This window comes from Plectropomus leopardus, chromosome 5 (assembly GCF_008729295.1).
Source record: "Plectropomus leopardus isolate mb chromosome 5, YSFRI_Pleo_2.0, whole genome shotgun sequence".
In the NCBI taxonomy this organism is placed as follows: domain Eukaryota; kingdom Metazoa; phylum Chordata; class Actinopteri; order Perciformes; family Serranidae; genus Plectropomus; species Plectropomus leopardus.
Window position 1 is genome coordinate 33,290,507 of NC_056467.1, and position 14,768 is coordinate 33,305,274.

The following is a 14,768-nucleotide window of genomic DNA, read 5'->3' on the forward strand; positions in this document are numbered from 1 at the left end:
TATATGCATATTGTTTAGTCATATTTTTATGGTTATTCTTTTAGGTGAATGTGTATTTAGCTTTGGAGAACTTAATTTTTATTTAAAGTTCTCTTACTATATTTATTTTTATACACACAAATTATTTGTGTGTGACAGCCTGCTTGGCAATAAACTCAACTGTGATTTTGAAAAGAAAACTGAAATACATTTGAGTCTTTGAGTCCACGCTTGAGCTGAGACGAGAAGAAAAGCAAACAACAAAGATTCATGTTGTTTTGTGGTAAAGCCTCCGAGCAAAGAGAAAGACCTCTCTCACTCACTCACACACTCACACAATCACACACTCACTCATTTACAAACTCACACACTCACACACAGTATATGGTCTGAGCTGGAGCCAGAACTACAGGGCTAACACCACACTGAGGGCCAGATTTATGTGTACAAAAACAAGGACAAATGTACGCTTCACCTTTCATTTAGCTGCACTCACAGTGTCTATGTAATTATTTCTGATTCACAGACGCAGCAGCTGATCACATTCTCGGGTCTGCAGACTGACACCATCTCATTCTCTGAGACCACCTTTAAACAAGAATGGCCCTAGAAATGGAAACGTCTCTCCTTCATGATTCTAAAAAAATCTGCAGTCATATGATAATGTTACAAAAATGATCCACAAGTACACGAATCCACAAAAATATCTAAAAACGCTGCAGTATGCATGTCAGGCCAGCAGTTGCCAGTGTAACTTTGTAATAACACACCATGGAAGAAGACCATGTGCCTGCACGTAAAGGTGTGGGGCGTTGAGTATAAACAAACAAGAAGACGAACACATGCACAAGAACCGACAGCGTAAGTAGACCCAGTAGAGTCAGTAGCAGAAGCACAGCTCAGTAGTCTGCCATTGTTGTCATTAGTGTCCTCCTACTCAAGTATAGTTATTTGTCTGAAACATAATGCACAAAGTGAAGCTGTGACATCACCGTTCTCACAGGATCTGTGCATTGCAAGTTTACACGGGGACAGAAGGCATGGCATTTTAAAAAAAATACACTCAACCCAGTTTCAAAAGTTTTCAGGCCCACAAAACACTGTTGTTATGTGAGCGAAAGGCCAAACCGCAACAAAGGTTCTAACGTTTCATGCAAGAACCGCTGCCATGTAAATGGCCCCTGAAATCGCTCATCCTCCGTTTCTGCTCGTTTCCTCCTTCCTTCCCTTTGCCAGATCAAAAACATTTTATGAGTTGACTCAAATACTCATCCAGAGCAACTGTGTGTGAGTGTGTGTGTGTGTGTGTGTGTGTGTGTGTGTGTGTGTGTGTGTGTGTGTGTGTGTGTGTGTGTGTTCACCCAAGAACTTCAACCCTCCCAGACTCATAAATCAAGCACTTCCTTCCACCCCACAGGAGGCTGATCAGGCCACGGTCTCATCCTCCAAACTCCCACCTGGCAACTGTGTCTGTGTGTGTGTGTGTGTGTGTGTGTGTGTGTGTGTGTGTGTGTGTGTGTGTGTGTGTGTGTGTATGTGTGTGTGTGTGTGTGTGTGTGTATGTGTGTGTGTATGTGTGTGTGTGTGTGTGTGTGTGTGTGTGTGTGTGTGTGTGTAATAGTAGAGTTATGAGGCCAAGGCTTCAGCCCTGCACCTCTGAGAGGCCACATAGATCCCACTCAGAGTCTGTCTGCATCAGTGTGTGACACTTCAGTTGGTCCATCGTTTCAAGCTGTGTTCCAGTTGTTGGAAGTGACATCGTTGTTGCCTAACACTTCCAGTCCAGCCACTACTGCATAAAAACAGCATATGAAACTCTGAACTGTCATCCTCCTGAAATGAAATATGCAGTGTGGGAGAAGGAGAATTGAGTTTTAGGACCTTGTTGCTCTCCCTTTGACAAGGTACAACGTTAATGTAACTGTCAGAAATTAAAGTCTATGGAGTCCCTGAAGAAACGAATCAGCTCAAAACGTGGATTTGGGACTAGAAAAAATAAAATGGACACAGTTGGTGAACTCCAGAGTCTGTAGCGCTAATTTAATTACGAGTAATGAAATAACGAGTAAAATGACTGGTAAAACCTTGGTGAAAGGAAAGCTTATCACATAACAAAAGATCACTCACCCTCTGCAGACGTCTCTCCAGCTAATACCATCAGGTCTCTACTATAGAGTCCCTTTAGCCAAGAAAAACACTTAGAAAAACTCCTTCCTTCCCACTGCCATCTTAAATAGAAGGTAATGATCCACACATCTACATAAACACTATGTGACTTTGCACACAGTAGTATATTGTGATTTTTATTCAGTCTAAATTATTGTATTAGTTATTTATTCTGTTTTGTTTTGGGTTTTTTGTTTTTGTTTTTCATAGGAGCACATGCTGTATGTTTATTGTCCAAGTTTGTTTTGCTCTGTATGTTGGAGCCATGTCTAGGACGATTTTTTGACACCACAGACAATGTTTTCAGGATCTGAATTTGCTGTTTTTACGTGCAGTAGTGGAACAACGATGTAACTCCTTGATAACCGAAAGATGCCTTTAAAAGGTCTACAACATGAAATCTTGATGAACTTCTCGCAAATCTAGTGTTACCATCTAGAGTTGACCCTTTTTATTTATTTTATTTAGAAGATTGTGTCTGGTTTTCTTTAAAATGCAGGGCTTCAGTTAATCATGCTAAAGATAATGCTGTTTTCCATATGAGTGCCAGACAAGTCCAATGTGTCTCACTAAACAAACGCACAGACGGATTCAGTTGAGACCAGATGAAGACATTTACCACCTCGGTCTCTGGAGAAAAACATTAATATGAACATCTGTTGAACATGTGCGTGCACACATACACGCGCGCGCACACACACACACACACACACTGCTGTGTCCCCAAATGAGCTGAAAGTGTGAATGGAAGACAGAGAGACGAAGAGAGCATCTTCATCTGTTGATGAGTCACCAGCTGCAGCTCAGGGCTCAACGACACACTGAAGTGCTGCTAGGCTTACACACACACACACACACACACGCACACACACACAGACACAGACACAGACACAGACACACACACACGCACACGCACACGCACACGCACACGCACACGCACACGCACACGCACACGCACACGCACACGCACACACACACACACACACACACACACTGCTGCTTCTTAATGACTCTTATTTTTCATTCACTCCATTTCCACTTTTAACTCTTGACTTGTGCTCCCTGTTGGAGACAATATTAAACACACAAGTCAACAGTCTCAGTCCTGATCGGGACCGCAGCAATGCTGAGGACACGGAGGACACTGAGGTTGTGTCCTCTCCATGTTTTTATGAGTAATTTGGGGGGATTTATGAACCTCGGGGGACCTTAATATGCTGTTGCTCTGTTGGACACAGAGACTGAACTTGTAGATATATTGCGCTTTCCTATTTTCTAGTATTTGTAAGTCAGATGAGTGCAGGATTCACTAAGATGAATTTAGTGAAAATATAGAAATGAATGCTTAATAATCCCTTCAAAACGTTTGCTCTCTCCACATGCCTTCAAATAGCATTCAAAGCATCTCAAATCTCAGAAAGTTGGTTTGATTTCTTTCACAAGATGTGCAAAGGATATGCAAGATCACGATATTGGAAACATTAAGCATAAATTGTCACATCATCATTACTTCTTCATTTCGGCTCTCTTGCTCTTAAATGGCTCTCATTTTCCTGTAGTTTAATGTATCACAATAATGTCATTAGGGGCATAAAACGTGATAAAAAGCCTTAGATTTATGCTGCAAAAAGATTGAATGTTCTAGCTTTAATGGGGTTTTTATTTCAGATCGACATACAGGATTACGCCAACAATCTTCCACAGCCATTTGTTTCTGGCAGAATTACAGCAAAGTGCCGCGTTTGCATGGCACATAGAGTCTGGTAACATAAGGTCATGACGTGATGACAGGAGAGACAGAAGCATTAGTGTTTTGCTGCAAAGAAGAACAATGGTCTAACTATCATGAATTTTAATTTAGAAATATTTAAACAGAATCATGCAAAACATGATCTCCAGTGGCCATCTGTGGGATGCCCAGCAGAGTAAAAGTACTCTTGTATGTTATTTCAGGCTACAATGAGTTAAAATAGCAACACAATTCAATATTTTTCATATCTTAACATAATAAATGTTAAGATATCACCATGGGACCCTCTTTGATTTATTTAATTATAACAATACTTTTTAAAACTTACTTAAAGTATATATATATATATATATATATATATATATTATATATTATATATATATATATATATCGTTGTATTTTATTAAATGTTATTGTAACAGTAGGGTATTCAAACTTTATTATATGACAGTAGCTACTTTATTGAAATTTTATTGTAACTGCAGTTCATTCACTACTTTTGTATTTTAGTAGTTAACATTAGTTTAGAGGTCATTTAAAAATATCAAGAAATATATTTGTGTATCATGATATAGCTTTAAAATATTGCAATATTATTTTCAAGCTATCACCTAGCCCTAGTTGAGTGTAAGATTGTATGAATGAATAAATGAATGAATGAATGAATGAATGAAGCCTTTATTGCTCCTAAGGGACTTTGTCTTGCACCAAGAACATAAAAACATTAACGACAAAAGACATCAACATCCATACTGGACAGACAGCACATAATACATGACAGAAAATGTCATATAGCAAATTCAATAAAGTGTTTGAGAAGTTCTTGAAAAAGCTGCAAGCAGCAAAACATCTGCCCAGCAATCATCCCTTTCCCGCACAGGCATCTTTTAAATGGTCACTGTATTAGTTTCACCAAAATCAAACCTCTCCTGAGGTTTGACAGAGCAGAGCCCAAGTGAATGCAAAGCCAACAGCAAGGTTTGTGTCTGGTAGTTCTCTATCAGCAGGAAAGATTTGAATATGAGATGGAGACGAGCAAACACACAGAGAAGTTAATTTGCATCGTCTGAATTAAAGCAGGGTTACAACTATTTAAACAGTCAAATATTAGAGAATTTCACCGCGTCTTGAAGGACGTGCAAGAATGCCAAAAAGTCTCCTGTTACAGCAGCAACATACACACACACACACTCTCTGAAGACAGATCACACACACTGTTATTACAGCATTTTATAGTCTTCACAGATATTTGAGTGTCTTTTCACAGCCACTGAGAAACTGTTTGTCACTTCTCTCTCTCTCTCACTCACACACACACTCACACACACACAGTCTATCTCTCAATAATCCTTTATCCAAAACACATCACTCACCCAGACAGACAGACAGACAGGTGGACAGTGACTCTGATACCTGACAGTATTCATCACTGATGATGCCACAGACATCACCACTGAGCCAGGGCCGACACAAAACGCACACACACACACAACGCGCCGCATGCGCGCGCACACACACACAAATATCCTATCCCTATTAGATAAACAAGCAGGCAGGGAAATCTGATTGGTCGTTATGACTGATGCGTCATCACCCAATATGAATACCCGACAGCTCTGTGTGTGTGGTGTGGGTGTGTGTGTGTGTTTGTGTGTGTCTGTGTGTGTGTGTGTGTGTGCGTGTGTGTGTGTGTCACATCAGTCATTGACTTCTGTGACTTTGGTGCCTCCGACAAAACTCTGGCGGGGACAAACAGCCCGCCGAGTGACATCACTCGACAACAGTGTAACATCACTCGCTTTTCTTATTTCATCTCTCCTAAACAGCAGAACATCTGACCCCACAACAGGATTTTAAAAATATTATTATTATTTTCTTTTTAACTTCTCCCCAATAAACCTTTAGTTTATGACATTTACTTGGCATCAATTTTATGAGATGAGGGTTGGGCTGGATGGCAGGTAACAACAAAGGTCCTTTAACCAAGGCGTTCTTAAAATAACAACAGGCAAACATAAAAACAGGCAAATGTGTCCTTAGTTTTACAGAAATTTGCAAAGCCAAAACATTTTTTGTGGCAATTGTGTTGCACTGCCTCACCATCCTGTTTTAATTGGAAATATAGTCAAGGAAATCTCTACAGTGTCAAGCTCTTAAAAATCTGCCTCACTTTTTTTTTTTTTTTGCTTATCAAGGATAAAAATTCTCATCAAGCATATTTTGCAGCAGATTATTAAACTAGTTTCAACTGGTGACTCCTGGCTGCATGCAGGGGGCAGTACTGTGCTTATCAGATCCTGCTCTGTACTTCTGCTTTAATTGAATGAATTAAAAGACAATCTGGTTTCAGGAAGCTTTATCTTGAATGTCTGAAGTTCCTCTGCTTACATTACTGCTTTAAAGGTCATGTAGTGTTTGGTAGTGGCCTGATTTTAATGCTTTGCTTCAGAGATTTTTTTTTTTCTGTTACTCAGTTGGCAGATGTTTCGGTTTGATAGCAGAAGGTATTTCTCTTGATTACATAAATATTTTATGCCTCTGCAGAAGGGGATTTTTTTTTTCTTGCAGTGCATGTTGCTGTTACACTTGCAGGAAACCACAAGCAACCAGACGGACCAGCATGAGGGAACGAGGGTAAGCAGCTCATCTTCACATTAAGACCCATCCCTGCTTGAGATGATGAGGAGATCACCTCCTCCGCTGTACGCTCCTGCAGAAGAGGAAGTGAATTCATGTTATTAAGATTAAGAAAATGGCTTTTTGTTGGACCTGATGGTGATTACGGAGCTGAGGAGGAGATTGAGGTGAGATTTAAAGACTCGGCTTCATTTAAATAATGTCCTGAGACAGAAAGATGAAGCTGGCAGTGAAATAATAGAGGGCCGAGGGGCGGGGCTTGGTTTATACTCAGCTTTATTAGTGTGGTGGTCAGAGGTGGATTTGTTCTATTAGGTCTGCAGTATACACTGGATGATATTCAGCTGTGAAGGTGAAAGGAGGCAAGTTCACAGTGTGATGAGATTCCCTACAGTACCTGAGTCCTGAGCCAACGTTATTTCAGCCTCTGGCAATGAACACAGAGCAGAGGACTGGAGATGAGGATCGTCAAATTTTATTGATATTGATACCATTATCCAGAAACATTAACAATACAAGTCTTTATCAACACCAGTATTGATACTTTTCTATTAGTTGGTGGAAGACAAGGCAACAATATGTTTAACAGAACTGAATTATTACATTTTCACACTAAAATGTTGGTCAATGTCTAAAAGTAAGTAAGTAAATAAGTTAGTAAATAAATAAATAAATAAATAAATAAGCTATAGATGAATTCAGTCTACAATGTCTACCAGTAAGTAAGTGAGTAAATAAGTTAATAAATAAATAATAATAATAATAATAAATCTCTTTCTCTGTGTGACCTAGATTAAATATAAAAATATCATATATAAAATATATTTTATTAATTTTTTTTAAAAAAATGCTCTTAGAATTCAAATGTAACCATCATCTCTTGCAGCTTCTATGTTGTTTCCACTTTATGAACCCAAAGCACATAAACACAACCAAGTTGGAAGAAAGACTTCCCAACTCGGAAACGCCGACCTTCCTTCATCCCACGAATGCAGCATTTGTAAAACATGACTGCATGTATAATTAACAAAACAAGGCAACACTTTAAATTTTTGGTTGTGACCTTAACGTTTGCAAAACTCCAATCAAACTGGCATTGAGCATATTATGCACGGAGAGAAAATCACTGTAGGTCAGCAAGTGCAGTTTGGAAAATGGTGGAACGAAGCACTTAAATGCATCACTCCCTGAAGTTTCAGCGGCGAGAAAAAAAAAGAGATGAATGGCTCCTATTAGAGTGTGGCTGCTTTAGCGGGAAAGTGATATTCAGCTGAGGAGGTGATGAAGGTGAGAGGAAGTTAAGACTATTAGACCGAGACTGATTAAAATAACGTCTGTGTCCTGAGACAAGTTAATCATTCCCTCTGCTGCTCAGCTCTGCTCACACAAACCGCAGCTTTTTGACCACATTAAACATCGTTTGTGTCGTACTGACGCAGTAAATCATCTCACCCTCTCAACAACTGCAAGTTTGGGGACATGAAGATAAAAAGCACGCAGGGATGAATACAGTATTGGCATGCTGCCTGGGAAAAAAAGACCTGAAACTACCTGGAAAATGTTCAGACTGGGCTATGGAGGTATCACAATATCACAGTTTACCAGAGTATTTAGAAATCCTGTAAGGTATGTTTTTGAATAACATCATATATCCAGGCGCCCCTTTTTCCAATAAACTCACTGTTTGTAGTGCACAGCATGCACCATCAGAGCTCAGTCTCTGGTCTCTACTGGTGAAACAGATGGAGGAGTAGGAGGAGGAGGAGGAGGAGAAGGAGGAAGGAGAAGGAGAAGGAGAAGAAGAGAAGAAGAAGAAGAAGAAGAAGAAGAAGAAGAAGAAGAGACGAAGAAGAAGAAGAAGAAGAAGAAAAGGAAGATTAAGAAAGAGAAGAAAAGAAGAAGAAAAAAGAAAAAAGAATAAGGAAAGAAGAAGAAGAAGAAAAAGAAGGATGAGGAGGAGGAAGAGGAGGAGAGGAAGAAGCAGCAGTTACTGTCACATGAAGATTGTGCAACACATTGTTCTCTGCATTTAACCCATCCTTGCTAAGCAGTGAGCAGCAGGGGCTGATGTCAGATCCTTTGCCAGTGCCTTGCTCAGGAGCACCAACAGATGTATTAACCTAATGTATATGTTTTTGATGATGGTGTTGGAAAACAGAGAGCCTGAAGAAAACCCACACAGACACAAGGAGAACATGCAAACTCATACAGAGAGATCTGGGTCAGCCAAGCTCGAGCCCAGGACCCTCTTGTTGTGAGGCAACAGTGCTAACCACTGAGTCACCATGCCACTGAAAGACACAGCGACACCTAGTGGTGGAGGAAGAAGTTACAGGACTGTAAACAGCCAGTGGCCAGCAGGCAGAGAGAAAATGTGGGAACAGCATGATTTTTTTTACATCTAATTTTGTGAATTAAGGATTCATTTTGACCAATCCGAAGCTGGTGATTGTTGGAACAGTGGACTTATTAACTAGATTACTAACAAGAGTAACCAAGATGGTTATGGAGAGTTTTATTTCTTTTCTGTCGAGTTTAAATGAAGTGTATTTTATGATACGTTAACGAAGAAGTTAAGACTTGTCAGTCTTTCTGTGACAGAGAAAAGTTAAATTCAAAAGATGTACAATTGTATTTTCTCTGTTAATAAGAAAAATAGGTATGGGAATATTACTTTTCTTCCTCAGAAAAGCATGAAGGTACGAAATATAGCATACCACCCAAGCCTAATTCAAAGACAGTATTTATGTGTATATAAACACATGACCTTTTTGGTCAAGTAAAAAAATTTGATGATCTACTTCAAAATGTTTGAAAAAAAAGTAAACATTCTTCCTCTATCCTGATCTGCATCTGATTATTTCAAAAATAGACATGATAGATACAGATATTTCGAGATTTTTACAATGCAACATAAGAAAAAGAAATATTCATAACTTCATACTTCCTGTGTCTTAGCATTTTTTATGACTTTCGAAAGATTGACTTAAGACATTTTAATGCCAAATAAGGCCTTATTTTGAGATTGATCCTCTAAGACTTTTTTAAGGATCTGCGGGAATGCTGATAAAGCCGTCAGTTATATAAACTGACGTTGGAGTCCGAGCAGTCAGTCTACTGCACTGTCTGTCTGTCTCTACTGCAATGAATATCAGCTCTAAAGAGATACAACACAGAGGTGTCCTACAGGTACCAACCTGTAGCTGTAGGTCATCTCAAACCTACAGGAAATAATCTTTGACTTGGTCATACCTGAAGAATAACCCCATTTTCAGATGTGAGCGTGTGTAAGAGCCACTGAAGCGTTCATGCATTTAGTCAGCAGCAACTGTTAGAGCAGCAGCTGTCCTGTCAGCAGCACAGATATACTGAGAGGCTGAGAGGTCAGCAGCCGGCCACAGCGTCTTCACCTGTGTGAGTGATGACAGAATTACCGTCAAAACTATCGATCTGTTCAGTGAACACTAGTTTTAAGTAGATGTGTACAGGAAGAAAACAGGTGCACTGTCATTTGTTGCTTTGCAGCTGACTGTGCACCGAGTGTTTTTACTACATCAAATTCCACCAACCTGCACAGCCAATAAAGTTTTAATGTTTTTATTCGCTGACTCAGCGCAGCGTCACTAAATATGCTCACAGCAAACAAAAAACTTCAAAGTCAAACTGAAGGTTTGAATTGATCATATTAGAGCAACAGAGCGTTAATACATTTACAACATATACAACAGGAGGTTTGAATCAGTTGAACAGCTGCTTGTGGAGATAAAACTCTACATTCAACGAGAAACAGCAAGAGAAGCCGAATCTGAGCGTCATGACGTGTCTCTCAGTGTTTATTTTTTCATTTTTCACCATCGCAGTCATTAACACTCCAGAAACAGTCCATAAAACTCTTGCAATGTGGAATGCCTTGAAGTTAAGCAAAAAAAAGTGAATTTACTTGTAAAACCTCTCCAATTTAACCCTTTAACACCAGAGCACACTGTTTTATTTTCTTTCGAAAAAATTAGGAAAGAAAGAGCAACAAACAACTTAAAAGGACACAGCCCAGAAATTTTCAAAAAAAAGCTTCAAGAAAATAACCAGAGAATATTCAACAAAAAACATAAAAATAGCCTAGAAAAGTTATACATACATCCTTCTCTCTTTTTTAAAACTAATTTTTAGGTAATTTTTCTAGTCATCTTTCACTAATTTCTTACAATTTTTTGTTGGTCATGTGGCTTGTAAAAAGGAGTTTGAAGGCAGCACAAAAAAACTGATGTCAATCCAGGTTTCAAAGCATCCTGAGGCCCGACGCATCAAGTGACCTCTTCTACAGCACCGAGCCAGCGTCCTCACTTCACTGGACTTCGCTCCTCTATCTAACCTTGTGACGACTAAAAGGCACAAACAAAACCGAGTGTGCAGCAGAGGACAGCCTGTGGTGACATCAGTGAGTGTGTGTGTGTGTGTGTGTGTGTGTGTGTGTGTGTGTGCACACGCAGTGACATAAGGTCAGCTGCTGCTCTGTCAGAAACTCTCCTCCCGGCTCGCCCTCGTCTCCTCTCACAGATTGTGTCCTACAGTGCAGCTCGCTCTCTCTCTGCACCTGCAGAATCTGAGGACAACCAGCCTCAACTCAAGCAAACTACTTCTAGAGTCTTGTAGACGACCAAAACATTTTTTTTTTTTTTTTTACATATTTCCCAACATAAAATAAAATAACTAATTTCCTTAGACCAAATTAGACCAGCAAGCTGAAAACTGAATGAATTCACACCATGGCCTTGTTATCTAAGTAACCCAATCACTAGCAAAACAAACCAAAACAAAATAAAAAAATTTGCATTGTACGTTTCTGTAAACCACATGATTTAGTCTGCATGTTGTATTGTAACGGATACACTGAAATTTTAAACAATGCTGTTTTACAACAGCAGCTGTCCTAATGTGTATTTTGAGCCAAATTATGATATTTTCCTAAACACAAGTGTTTTTTGTACCTAACTTAACCAGATATTTACCACGGCATTGTTAATTGTTAATAATTTGCAAACGTAACCCACCATCCCTCATCTGCAGAAGGTGACTGCAGGAGTTGTTATGAAGTGCACTGTAAAAAATGTCTATAAGTCAACAGAGAAGTGCTGAAAAACAACATCATAAAACTGTAAATAGAAAAACAATGAATCAGTGTTCAATTTACTGTATTATTTTGTGAATCACTGAACCAAACAAAACTGTTATGATGTAAGAATATGTTGAAATAATGATATTCCTTTCTAGAATTTACAAAAAGTATTTATAAAGTATTACAAATTCAGTTGTTATGATTTACAGATAAATATGTAGCCTACAAATGGATTTTACAATAGATTTTAAAACATTTGAGTGTTACGTTGGAATGTTTCTTAAACTTGAACTTTCTTATTGATGTTCACTCTAAAAAATGAATAACACAATGTTTTTGACATAACTATTAGGACACTGACAAAAAAGGTAATTTGCCTGCTCATAACAGCTTATTTATCCACAAAATTTTTTTTTAGATTTTCCATATTTCAAAATACGTTTTTTGCAACCAGATAACACATAACATGTAGTTATGTCATAACACAGAATGAAGAATAAAAAAAGAAAATAAAAATAAAAAAACAAAATACTCAAATGTTAAAACTGGTAATCTATACAGAATGAAGTACCGTTATTGCAATAATTGCTAGATATGAGACATATTAAAAAGACAAAAAACAAATTAAGTACATAATTTACACAGGCTCAGAATCTGCATGGTCCACAAAAATTAGTCAATCCTTTGATCAAATGACAGATCTAAATCCTTCCCATAATTCATAAAGGGACTCCATATGTTTTCAAAAACATTCTGTTTACCTTTTAATATATAAGCTATTCTTTCTAATGGGAGACATGACAACATAAGTCTTCTCCACTGATTCGTGTTCGTTCTGCTAAGGTTTTTCCATAAAAATGCAATACATTTTTAGCATAAAGCAAGCCATGGTCTATAAATACACATTCATTTTTACTATAATTATGCTTCACTGGATACAGGACCAACAAAACAGATTTTTGAAATTGAAAGAAAAATAATGATTTTCTAATGTGTAGATTTATTAATTTAATTTAATTTTAGGGTTTTTACCCATAAGGTAATGGAATTGCAGAAAGGTTATTTTTTTGTCTTCAAGTTTACATTTTAAAGATGTTCACATCTTCACTGTTTTTTATAAATTTATTCTGGAAACCACAGTTTCCTGACAGTTTTTTTCCACATAAAACAACAGATTTTTTTTTTTTTTTTTTTTACAGTGCATGAAGAAGGGAAGTGAACACAGTTTGGAAGTGGATCAAAAAAACACATTAACAGTAATATGAGCCACGATTCAATCCAACACCAGTTTGCCTCTGTGTGTGAAACAGTGCAATGCTGTTCCACTGAAATGTGAACCTGTATCCTCGTCTAAAGGCTCAAAATGACAAAATACAGGGAGCATGTAATGACTCTTGTAGTGAAATTCAAGTTTTATTCGTCAGTTTTTGTTTTTAAAGACTTTGATGATAGCTAATGTCATATACTATAAAGCCCTCTGTTTTGTGATAATGGGCTTTATAAATAAAATTGACTTGACTCTGACTTAGTCTGAGTTCATGAGTGGAGCTAATAGTTTGCACTAAATAGAAGTTATTTCACCCTCGTGCTTTCAACCTTAAATGTGCCACAATATGGTTGAATTATTAGTTTTTCACTACAACTGTTGACAACTGTTGCACGACTAATGGGTAAGTGTAGCTGCAAGTGCATGAAGTAAAAGAGCAAAACAGTGCAAAAAAAAAAAAATATTGGGTGAATTTACAAAAAAGATTGCACAGCTTTTGTGGCCTCTAACCCAGCCAAAATAAGACATAAAAAACAGTTTAATTCACAAAGTACTCTAAAAAAAGAAATGCCTCTCAAACTGCACTGCCAAAAAAAAATAGTTCCTCCTGTGCTGTTTGCACATAGGGACTGTTTGGTACATTTTACGTGCTTTTCATTCTTCATTTTTTGATCATTTTGGCTGTGTTCATGCATATGGCATACATTTTGGCAAGATTGTGTATTTTTGTTTAACTTGTGAATTTCCAGCTCAGCTCCAGCTTGTATTTTTTTCTATTTCCATCCATATATATATTATGATTAGGACTGATGTTGGTTAAATCAAATTAAACTCAATGAAAATCAAAAAATCATATTAATGTAGAATCTTTTTTTAAAGCTTGATTTTGAAAAGCACATTTTGAGCGCAGAGCCATACAATTCTAACAAGCGGACCCTAAGGGTTAAATTTGGTACGTTCACTTGGACTCAACAATGAACTGTTGAGATTTTGGTAGTTAGTGAATCATCCACGTTTTCACTGTTTTAAAGTCTAAGCACAACCTGAGGTGGAATCATACTATCGCGAAACAGTAATTCTAGCAGGTACAAGAAACTTTTTCTCTGGTTCCTCTGGTACAAATGGAACGTGACATCAGAGACTCAATAACACATTGTTGGTCTTCTCATTGGTTTTGCTGATAAGAATATAGAATATCACTAATAGCTATAATCCATATATTTGGCCTCTCTTCCCCCCTGTGGTGCTCTGACTCTATTTTCTCTTTGTCATTTATTTTAGGAATGATTTGTAAACATATACATCCTGCAGATATTCTCACCGTCTCCTCTTCCATCTCTTCCCTTTTGCTCCATCTTCTCTGCAAAATGAGATAGATGAGATCAGGTATCTTTCATACCCTCCACCCCTTCCTCTGTCCCTGTGTCTCTGTGTCTGTCTGAGGAGGACAGAAAGGCTGTTTGTTCCCTGCCTGCCTCCTTTTGTCCAAATGAGACAATAGACTGACTCTGGGGGCAGAAACGAGGAGGAGCAGCAGGAGGAGGAGAAGGAGGAGGAGGAGAGGAGCAGAATGTGTTAGAAGGGACAAGGACAAAGAGGTGAAATCAGAAAAAAATATGAGTTTTTCCTTTTTTCTTTCCTTTTTTTCCCCAGACATCTTCCAAACAAGTAGCCTAAGTGAAAATGTAATCCTTGGGGCCCACTGCGATATTACACACTTTTATCGCTCTGCGCAAAAATTGCGCTTTAAAAACTATATCATACAAAAATATGATTTTCTACTTTCATTGAGTTTATCTTATTAACCAATATCAGTTCTAATCTTATATATCAAATATTCATTAATTTCACACTTA